This window comes from Cervus elaphus, chromosome 8 (assembly GCF_910594005.1).
Source record: "Cervus elaphus chromosome 8, mCerEla1.1, whole genome shotgun sequence".
Classification (NCBI taxonomy): Eukaryota; Metazoa; Chordata; class Mammalia; order Artiodactyla; family Cervidae; genus Cervus; species Cervus elaphus.
Genome location: NC_057822.1, coordinates 15,477,258 through 15,487,857, shown reverse-complemented (window position 1 = coordinate 15,487,857; position 10,600 = coordinate 15,477,258).

The following is a 10,600-nucleotide window of genomic DNA, read 5'->3' as shown; positions in this document are numbered from 1 at the left end:
TGAAGGGGGAGGCATTTTAGCCCATCCCTCATTTAGCCACCAGAGCTTCACAGGTGCCTCAGATTGTGAAGAATCTGACTGCAATGCAGGAGACCTGGGTTCAGTCTCTAGGTCGGGAAGATTCCCTGGAGAAGTGAATGACAACCTACTCCAATACTCTTGCCTGGAGAATCCCACAGACAGAGGAGCCTGGCAGAGTCCATGGAGTCACAAAGAGTCGGAATGACTGAGCACTAACACTTTCACTTTCATTTGGCCACTGTCTGACCCCTGCCAGGCACAGTGGCCTTTCCCAAATGTAATACAGGACTTCTCTTGTGGTCTAGTAGATAAGAATCTGCCTGCTAATGCTCAGCACGCAGGTTTGATCCCTGGTCCAGGAAGATCCCACATGCCTCGGGGCAGCTAAACCCGTGTGCCACGACTACTAAGCCTGCACTCTAGAGGCCACGAGCTGCAACTACAGAAGCCCATGAACTCTGAAGCCCATGCTCTGCAACAGGAGAAACCATGGCAATGAGAAGCCCACACACCACAACTAGAGAGTAGCCCCTGCTTGCTGCAACTAGAGACAAGCCCTTACACAGCAATGAAGACCCAGGGCAGCCAAAAATAGATAAATAACAAAACTTTTTTAAAAAGATGTGATACAATGAATGCTGCATCCCTGTAGCTTCTCAGCAACTCCTGATGCACATTAACAGCTTAAAGGCAAAGGGTCCTATGATAAAAAAAAAGAAGGTCACAAAAAATAAGACCCTAGCATTTCATACATTTTGTACTGATGTTTTCGAATGCAAGCGCTGGAGAAGACTCTTGAGAATCCCTTGGACAACTAAGAGATCAAACCAGTCAATCCTAAAAGAAATCAACTCTGATTATTCATTGGAAGGACTGATGCTGAAGCTGAAACTCCAATACTTTGGCCACCTGATGGAAAGAACTGACTCACTGGAAAAGACCCTGATGCTGGAAAAGATTGAAGGCAAGAGGAGAAGGGGGCGACAGAGGATGAGATGGTTGGATGGCATCACCAACCCGACCAACATGAGTTTGGGCACACTCCAGGAGATAGTGAAGGACAGGGAAGCCTGGTGCGCTGCAGTCCAGGGGTTTGCAAAGAGTTCAACACAACTTAGCGACTGAACAATAAAAACAAATACCTTTTTCATTAAGTAACATTAACAAACTTTAGTAAAGACCATTCTAGACAAGGCGTCTTTGCTTCGTGAGGAGGGTGTGTCATTGTGTATAGGTTGCTTGTTGTCTTTCCCTGCCATCTGCTGTAGCCGGTGATTGTGACATGTCTAGGCTTGCTTACCTCCTCCCTGGGCTGAGAAGCCTTCCCCTCCAGCACCCAGAGGCCCAGAGCACAGGTGGGTGGGGTGCTGCGGACTGAGTGCTGCTGAGCTTGCATCCTGGCATGGCCCCGGGGAGCCGTCCATGTGTTTGTCACAGCAGAGCCCGCCCCGGCACTCCATGTCACGGGGCCCCTGGTGGCACTGGGCTCCAGATAGATGCTCAGCGATGCCAGGCCTGAGACCAACCCCAGCTCTGACCATGTGGCCTGCTGTCTGGAAGGTGCTCTTGGCTGGCGGCCTTCCCTGAGCCTTATTTAGAGCAGTTGTTCCAGGCGTCTCAGACAGTAAAGAACCCACCTACAATGTAGGAGACTCAGGTTCGATCCCTGTGTCAGGAAGATCCCCTGGAGAAGGAAATGGCTACCCACTCCAGTATTTTTGCCTAGAGAATCCCATGGACAGAGGAGCCTGGTGGGTTATAGTCCATGGGGTCACAAAGAGTCAGATACAACTGAGTGACTACCACACACACAGAGGAGATCCAGCGACACACCCCCCTCCGCCCCTGTCTTCCCTGCAGAGGGGAGTGATCTCACACCTGTGTCAGGCTGGGGCGGGGCAGGGTTACCATCAGGGCAGAGACCCTGACCAGCGAGTGTGCCCGGCTCCATCCCCACTTGGTATCAGACCCCTGTGTGTGCAGTTTGCTCTCAGAGGATGTTCTAACCACCCAAGGCAGCTTGTATCCCCATCTGAGCTCTGGCTTCAGGCCTGGGCCTGCAGCTCTGCCCCTCAAAGGCGGGAGGAGATCAGGGTCAAGGGTGACAGGTCAGCGGTGGGAGCTTCTTCTAACAGCCCGTTCCTGCCAGAGTGAGGCGCTCAGCCCAGAGCTGGCCTTAGACAAGGAAACACACACTGACTGGAGCCCAGAGACCCCTGGGCCTGGGTTTGCAGGGCTGCAGTTTATAAGCAAGGCTCTCTCCTGCCCAGAAGTTCCTGGGTTCTCATCGGCTCCTGCCATGTCCTGGGTCCTGCGGGAGGGAGATGCTGGGCGCCCCCTGCAGGCCTGTCCAGGAACTGACCCTCAAGGGGCCCAGGGGAGCCCTGAGAGAGGGGCCCCTTTGCTGGCCCAGATGAGAGCCCCCAGGACTGGCCAGCCCCCTCCCCTTCCGGGTGCCCAGCCCTGTTGCTGACTGTGAATCTGAACTCACTAGAATCTGACTTCTGACCGCTGGCCTTTCCCTTGGCTTCCTCTTCCCATGCTGCATGGGGAGACCCCCACCATCTGTGCTATGCCCTTTGCCCTCACCCCCCACCCCTGCCAGGGCTCCACTGGCTTGGGCTCCCCAGGCCCTGCTCCAGTTTCTCAGGCCTGCACACTTGCATTTCCTCTCTCTCCCTCCTTCCCACTCCTCAGGGATAAGGAAGGCTTAATGACAGGGAGGGAAAGTTATGACAAACCTAGACAGTGCATTAAAAAGCAGAAACACCATTTTACCAACAAAGGTCAATCTAGTCAAAGCTATGGTTTTTCCAGTAGTCATGAATGGATGTGAGAGTTGGACTACAATTGCAGAAAGCTGAGCGCCGAAGGATTGACGCTTTTGAACTGTGGTGTTGGAGAAGACTCTTGAGAGTCCCTTGGACTGCAAGGAGATCAAACCAGTCAATCCTAAAGGAAATCAGCCCTGAATATTCATTGGAAGGATTGATACTGAAGCTGAAATTCCAATACTTTAGCCACCTGATGCGAAAAGCTGACTCCTTGGAAAAGACCCTGATGCTGGGAAAGAGTGGGGCATCACCGACTTGATGAACATGAGTCTGAGCAGGCTCCGGGAGATGGTGATGGACAGGGAAGATGGTGTGCTGCAGTCCATGGATTGCAAAGAGTCGGACAGGACTTAGCAACTGAACAACAGCAACAACAAAGGACAGGTTGTGGGGAAGTGGCCCCTGAAGCTGTCCTAGACACCAGGGGTCTGTGTACCCCCCTCCCAGGGGACACTGATGTTTTCCTGGGAGGAATGCTCTGCCTCTCTGAACTGTGTTGGAGCAAGTTCTGCAGGCTGTCCCTGAACCCCCGTTCCCCGTCCTGAGGGAGGCACAGAGACACCCAGGGGTGGGAGCCCCCCAAGGCACCAAGGGTCTCATCCAAGTTCAGCCCCCATGACCAAGGCGTCCCCAGACTCTCTTCTCAAGGTAAACAGCAGCACTTGTTTTTCTCTTACCACCCCAGCTAACGCATGGCACAGTACCAGGGCCCAGGGCAGACAAGTAGTGGGGTGACCGGAGAAGCGGGGGCTGAGGGCTGTTGTCACTGCTGGGGCTCCAGGCTTCACGCCCACCCTGTTGTCCCTTCTCTTTGGGGTCTCCTCCTTAAGGTGGGAAGCGGGGAGGGGCCCTGCAGGAAATAGGGGCACAATCACAGCTCCTGACTGGGGGTCCCCGCACATTCAGTTCCTTTGACCTGAGGCCGTGTGGGTGGGGGCTCACGCTGGAGCTCCCCGCCCTGACCTGGGCTGAGCTCACACAGCCCTGTCACGGGGCCATGCTGTCCCCTGCTGGCCACGCCGTGAAATGCAGCCCAGGTCAGCCCCAAAGTGCAGGCTGGAGACGCGGGGCTCCGAGGAGCAGGCCGGGCGCCCACCCCACCACCCCCCAGCCACAGCGACACTCGGACTGCAAGGGGAGACATGTCTGGATCTACCTGGCACACAACCGTGTGCCAATCCCACTGCCAGTTTCTGGAAGCCACCCAGCCCTGGAGCTCCAAGGTAAGGGGTCCCCTCCTCAGTCATCCAGTTCAGTTCAGTCGCTCAGTCGTGTCCGACTCTCTGTGACCCCATGGACTGCAGCACGCCAGGCCTCCCTGTCTATCTCCAACTCCCAGAGTTTACTCAAACTCATGCCCATTGAGTCGGTGATGCCATCCAACCGTCTCGTCCTCTGTCGTCCCCTTTTCCTCCCACCTTCAATCTTTGCCAGCTTCTGGGTCTTTTCCAATGAGTCAGTTTTTCGCATCAGGTGGCCAAAGTATTGGAGTTTCAGCTTCAGCATCAGTCCTTCCAATGAATATTCAGGACTGATTTCCTTTAGGATGGACTGGTTGGATCTCCTTGCAGTCAGTCCAAGGGATTCTCAGTCACCCAGAGCCTGACAAAGACCAGACTCACCATGGCCTTGCCTGCAGTGACCTCAGACACCAGCCTCTGCCTGGGATCTGATCTCAAGGAGGGACCAGAGAGACCAGGGTGCCTGGTCCCCTGTCTTTGCCCCATTTTTGGGTCCCCATCCATCCCACCCTGCCCAGAGACACCCCCACTGCCCAGGAAGGGGGCCAGGGCCCTCTGCCCTCCTCACCCAGCTCGTCTTGGGAATTGGGCCACTGCTGAGGACAAATGCCAAACGTGGCTCCCAGGGGAGGTGGCTCCCACCTCCGTTGTCAACTCACCCTGGACGTATCCAGGGCCCAGGGGGAACTGAAAGGCAAGTGGAGTCGGGCAGCAGAGCAGGTCAGCTCCCGCTGCGTCCTAGCTTCCAGGGCCTTCGATCACAGAGTAACCAGAGCTGGCTGTGCGTTTGGCCCAACACACGGGAGGGTGTGAGGGTATGAGAAAGTGAGTGTGAGGGTGTGAATGTGAGCAAGTGGCAAGGGAAGGAGCGAGTGAACACACGTGAGTGTGACTGAGGCCCTGGCCGAGAAACCTGGTCACTGGCTCCCAGGCACCATGGCATCTCCAGGGACGGTGGCCCGGGCTCTCAGCACAGCTCCACCGTGGGAGCCAGGCTGTTTGCTGTGCCCCTAGAGACACTCAGTGTTCCTCCCGGGCCTCAGTCCTAACTCCTGCCCTACAGGAGGGCCTTTTGACCTCAGCGCTTGGGGTCTTGGCCTCAGGACAGGTTGTCAGAGACAAGGGCCGAGGCTGGGAGGCTGGCCGACCACTGCCTGCAGCGAGCCGGGGTTACTCTCTAGTTGCAGTGGGCAGGATTCTTACTGTGGTGGCTTCTTCCATTGCAGAGCACGGGCTCTAGGGTACTCAGGTTCAGTAGTTGTGCACGGACTTTGTTGCCCCACTGCATGTGGAGTCTTCCAAGACCAGGGATCAAACCCACGTCCCCTGCATTGGCAGGCATTTTCTTATCCAATATATCACTAGGGGAGTCCCAATGAGGATTTTTAATTTGGGTTTTGTTTTTTCTTTTAAGGCCTTTATATTTTTATTTACTTATTTATTTGGCCACGCCTCATGGCATGTGGGTTCTTAGTTCCCTGACTGGGGAATCAAACCTCTGCCCCTGCAGTAGAAGGGCAGAGTCCTAACCACTGGGCCATCAGGGAATTCTCTAATTTTGTTTTTAACAACCCAGGGTTTTGTTTTTATTTTTTTCATCCTGTTTTATTTCTGCAGCGCAGTTTTTAAGCTGGAGAGGGGAGAAGGTGGGGTTGGCTGGACAGAAGGCTGAGGCCTGGCCGGTGCTCAGCCGCCCAGAGCTAGACCCGGTCCTCCCAGAGGCCAGCCCCCCTGCTGCCCCGTTACCCACTGCCCGACCCTGCCCAGGAAACCAGGGGGTTTTAGCAAATCAGTGTCATGGAATAAAATCAAGTGTGAAGTGCTGTCTGGTGTGTGGGGCGGCTGGGTGCCCCTTAGACCCAGGATGTGGGGCCTAGCCTGGCTCTACCCCTCATGGCTCAGCTGGGGCGGCCGCCCTCAGGAATCTCCCGTCAGGTCCAGGAAGATTCCCGGAGCTGGCTGCATGACAGATGGAGGCCAGGGCCTCAGTCTGGCTGATTAGAAATGGAATTAGAATGCCAGACGGCAAGCGCACCCATCACCCTGTGCAGGTGGCTATGACCATCCCCACCCCCACTTCCTCTTGGCCTGCTGGCCCCCCATAGCCTCAAGAGGGGGGCCTGGGTCCTGTGACACCCCCACTGCCAAGGCTGGAGCTCTGGGTGACCCTATCCACCTCCTTTAGTGGGATCCAGCACCCCAGCACCTCCAGTCCCCATCTGTACCCTGACAGCCGATGGGGAACCTGGGGGCAGAGCGAGGCTGCGCCTGCCCAAGGGGAGGGACCTCCAGAATGGCCTTCCAGACTAGAGAGAGGAAAATGGGCTCCAGGTGGCCCTGGCCTGGCCCAGTTGACTGCTTGGGACCTGCCCGAGCACCCAGTAATCCTTGGGGACCCAGGGACAAAGGTGGGAGGCGCCCCATGGGGCTCTCTCTGCAGCTGGTTTGACCTAAACCTGTGCTTCTTGCTTCCTCACCAAACTGGAGAACCCCAGTTGGCTTCCCCAGGAGCTGTCAGAAACTAGAGTGAAAACCATGGTGACCAAGGCCCCAGTACCACCAGGCTGTTTCCTGGGGTATGGGAATTAGCAAGTCACTTGATCTGGTTTCAGTGAGTTTTCTTCAAAGAAAAATTCAATATAGCACCTTGCAGGAGGGCCTCACTGTGACTGGAGTCATGACTGGGCCTGGCTGCCTTGGTCTCGGCCACCGGCTGCCATGGTTCAGGTCCACCCAGGTCCACTGGGCCGGGTGCCGGAGCGGACAAAAGACCCACCACCATCCCTGACCCCAGTTCCCTTCTCTACTCCTCCAACGTCCGGCTGGCCTTCAGTCTGTCCGTCCTGCCACCCCCACGTCTTCCCAGAAGCCCCTGTTCCCTCTCTGCTCCTGCCCCAAAGCCTTCTAGGCCAAGTGTCTGGAAGGGAAATAGGTGAGGTCTGGTGGTTTGGTGATAGGTGAAGGGGTTTCTGCAGCCTGGGCAGCCTGACGGAGAGCCCAAGGGCGAGACATCTCCACCTGCCCCCCACACCCCCACACCCCTGCCTGGGGGGATCAGCTCCCTCTCTTCCAGCTGTCCCTGAGGGCCACCCACAGAGTCTGGGACCCGAGGGCAGAGGAGAGCCTCCTCAGAGGGACACCCTCAGGGCAGAGATGGGTCAGCGTGCTGGGTGGACCCAGGACAGCATGGCCCCAGGCCGGACACCCTTCCTCATGGCTCCAGAGCCCCGGGCCTGGTGAAGCTTAGCCAGCTTGGTCAGCAGGGAAGGTGTTTGCTGCCTGGACTTGCCAGGGAGGCAGAGGCTGGCCTCGCCCCGATGGGCCCAGAGCCGAGGGACCTGTAGCAGCCCCAGCACCTCTTCCCATTTACAGAAGGGGAGCCACACCCAGAAAGGCGGCAGGTCTCCAGCCAGGCCCAGCGTTCAGCACCTGCCCGCCCCACACCCCCAGCCTGAGGGCCCAGAGCAAATGGCCTGACTGCAGCCATGTCCTTCATCCACATCTGCTCAGATGGCGGGTGTCGTGGACACCATCCAAGTGCCAGGCGCTGGTGGGACACACATCCACCGGTCCAATGAGAGAGCCACTGTGGCCCCTCTCTTGGGGTTAGGGGACTGTGGATAAAGGGGGTGATGAGACACAAAGCTTGTCAAAAAGGAAGCCTCGGTCATTCCTTCAGCTGTCCTGGAGCACCTATGTGCCTCCTCAAGGAGTCACCTGGAGTCACCATGGGCAGGGATGCATAGATGCAAATGATATCACCGCAGGACAAGGTTCTAGCCAAGCTCAGAGGTTAGGGTGTGTGTTTCCAGCCGGGCAGGGGTGGCGCTCAGAAGCAGAAAGTGCTGGCCCCTGGCCCGCGTGGGTGAAGAAGCTGAGACTCCAAGCTTTCTGACGTGAGCCGTGAAGGGCAGAGGTCCCAGGGTCAGAGGGCACCCAGAGGATGGGCGAAGAGACGCTGGTGAGGTAAGAACAGGTAAGTCCTCACGGGCCACCTATGCCAGCCCGACAGCTTGACTCTGTGCTAAAGGCCGTCAGAGCCAGGGGAAGGTCTCTTTGCGGCTGTGACATGATGTGACCTTTGTCCTTCACTCGTTTGTCAACAGTCTTGACAGCCTCCCTGTGCCCGTGTCCTTGGGGAGCATGGGGTCAAGAGGGGAAGTTGAGTTTCTAGAGTGGCAGGTGGAGAGTGCACTGTGGACGGCAGGGGAGGAAAACCAGCGCCAAGGAGGGGGCACGTGTGGCTGAGATGTCCAAGAACCATCCGTGGCCACTTGTAGGCACCCCTTAAGGCCAGAGTGGGCTTGGTCAGTGAAGGGGGTTGAAGGGCAGAGTACTGGGGTGGAAGGAGCTAGAAAGAGAGCTGGGGGGCAGGGGCAGGCTCACTTTGGAGATGGTGGGAGAGGGCTTTCTTTGCAGGGTTTGAGCAAGAGAGAGGCACAAGCCAGCATCCGGGATAGACCTAGGGGCTCAATGGAGAGGCAGGGTCAGGGGCCAGGCCAGGTGGAGAGGAGTCAGGGGAAGCAGTGGGGCTGATGAGAAGCGGGCAAGTTGGGGACCAGAGTGAAGGGGAAGTGACAGGATTGCTACAGGAGCAGGTGTGGAAATGACCAGAGGGGTCTGAGTGCAGGGAGAGGCAGAATTGAAAGCCTGCAACAGTGAGCTCAGTAGGGGAGGGAAGTGGGAGTAGCCAGAGGGACTGAATGTCTGAGGTCAGGAAGATAAGAGCCCAGAAAGAGTAGGGTCCTTGAAACCAAGTCCCCCTGAACCTGAGTTTCCCTGCCAAGTTTATGATGAACTCTTCGTCCAGTCTTTCTCCCTTTCTTGTCCTGTCCCTGTTCCCCTCAGGAACGAGGAGGATCAAAGAAAAGGGAAATTGAGGCTGAGCAGGACCCTGTGAGGCCTTTCCAGGTGCAAAAGCCCTGCCGAGTCCCCCATTTCTTGTTTCTAGAAAAAGGCTTTCATCTCCTAGGCCTTCCCTGAGTTCTGAAGAAAGACTCAAGTGTTACTAGTTAGAGAACTGAAGGAAGGGGAAACAGAAAAGCAGTCAAGCTAGAAATGTAAGAAATGCTTAAACAACAGTCACAGGACACCTTGCTCCTTCTCAAGTTTCCAGAACAATCTGACACAAATCTCTGAGCTGTTCTGCAGAAATGAAGACACCCACCCATCCACCCACCCAGGTGGAAGATGGTGACTCCATGCCGACCACAACAGTTAGACAGACCCCGGACTGGTTGGAACCTGAAGTTTGATGACCAAGATTCATAAAAAAGCACCCAGACCACCAACCAATGAGAAGAAGGTTCACAGGCTGATCACATACCTCTGACCCTCACCCCTATTGTTGACTTTAAAACCTTCACCTGAAAGCCATCAGGGAGTTTGGGTCTTTCGAGCATGAATTGCCCTTCTTCCTTGCCTGGCAACTGCATAAACGCTGTATTTTCCTTCCCCACAACCAATGTCAGTAAGTAGACTGGCTTTGCTGCTCGCTGGGGGAGGGGAGCCAAATTCCCTTTGGTAACATCCCGAGGCTTCAGGAAGATTTTTATCTAGGTTGCAAAGGAAAGAAACCTAATGTCAAGTAGCTTCGGGGGAAGGGAATTGACAAGAAGGCTCCTTGTGGTGTATGAACCATCAGAAGGCAGATAAGCCCATCACGTGGCAGTCCTCCAGGTCTCCTGGGGCAGAAATCCCGGTGCCTCCATGGCTCTCGGTCTCCCTTCTCTGAGTCGTTTCCCTTTCTCCTGGTATTCGCTGCTTCCTTCATGGTGACATTCTGGAAACCCAGGCTTCTGTATCTTGCGGCTTACCATCCTGGGGAAAGAGTGACCTCTCTCCCAATTCTAGTTACAAGAGACCCCCGGAAAGAATAGGCCAGGTGCCCACCCCCGGTCCCATCAGAGATGTCATGGTACAGAATAGTAGCTCCTGGGGACCCGATCAGGTGGGAGGGATTTGTTAGAAGCTGGGGAGCAGGTCCCACAAAGAGATGAATCCACCGGGGAGACAGCCCCAGGTGACCACTGCAGTTGCTAGTACCACAGAGCTGTGATGGGCCAGGGGGCAGGAGACTGGAGGCCAGGTCAGAGGGGCTGCAATAATCCAGGAGAGATGAAGGCCTAAGAGACAGAGCAAGTCCAGGACCTTGCAAGGCCAGGTGCTGAAGTCACAGACAAGGATGGGCTACCAACAGAGGAGGCGGGGAGGGGAGCCCTGGGGGAGTGGTGGGGAAAGGACAGGGCAGGGGACGGGACGAGGCAGCAAAGGCCAGGGGTTGGACTTCTCCTGGGCACAAGAGAGCCTCAAATCCTGCTGCCAGGAGTTGAAAGAATGAGTTTAAGCCTCACAGTAGGGTTAGGAAAACAAGAATGACACAGCAAGTGCTGGGAAACAGAACTTTTCACAATAGCAGCCATGTGGAAACACTCTGAATGTCCGTTCACAGATGAAGGGATAAAAAAGACATGGTTCCTATCAGTTCAGTTGCTCAGTCATGTC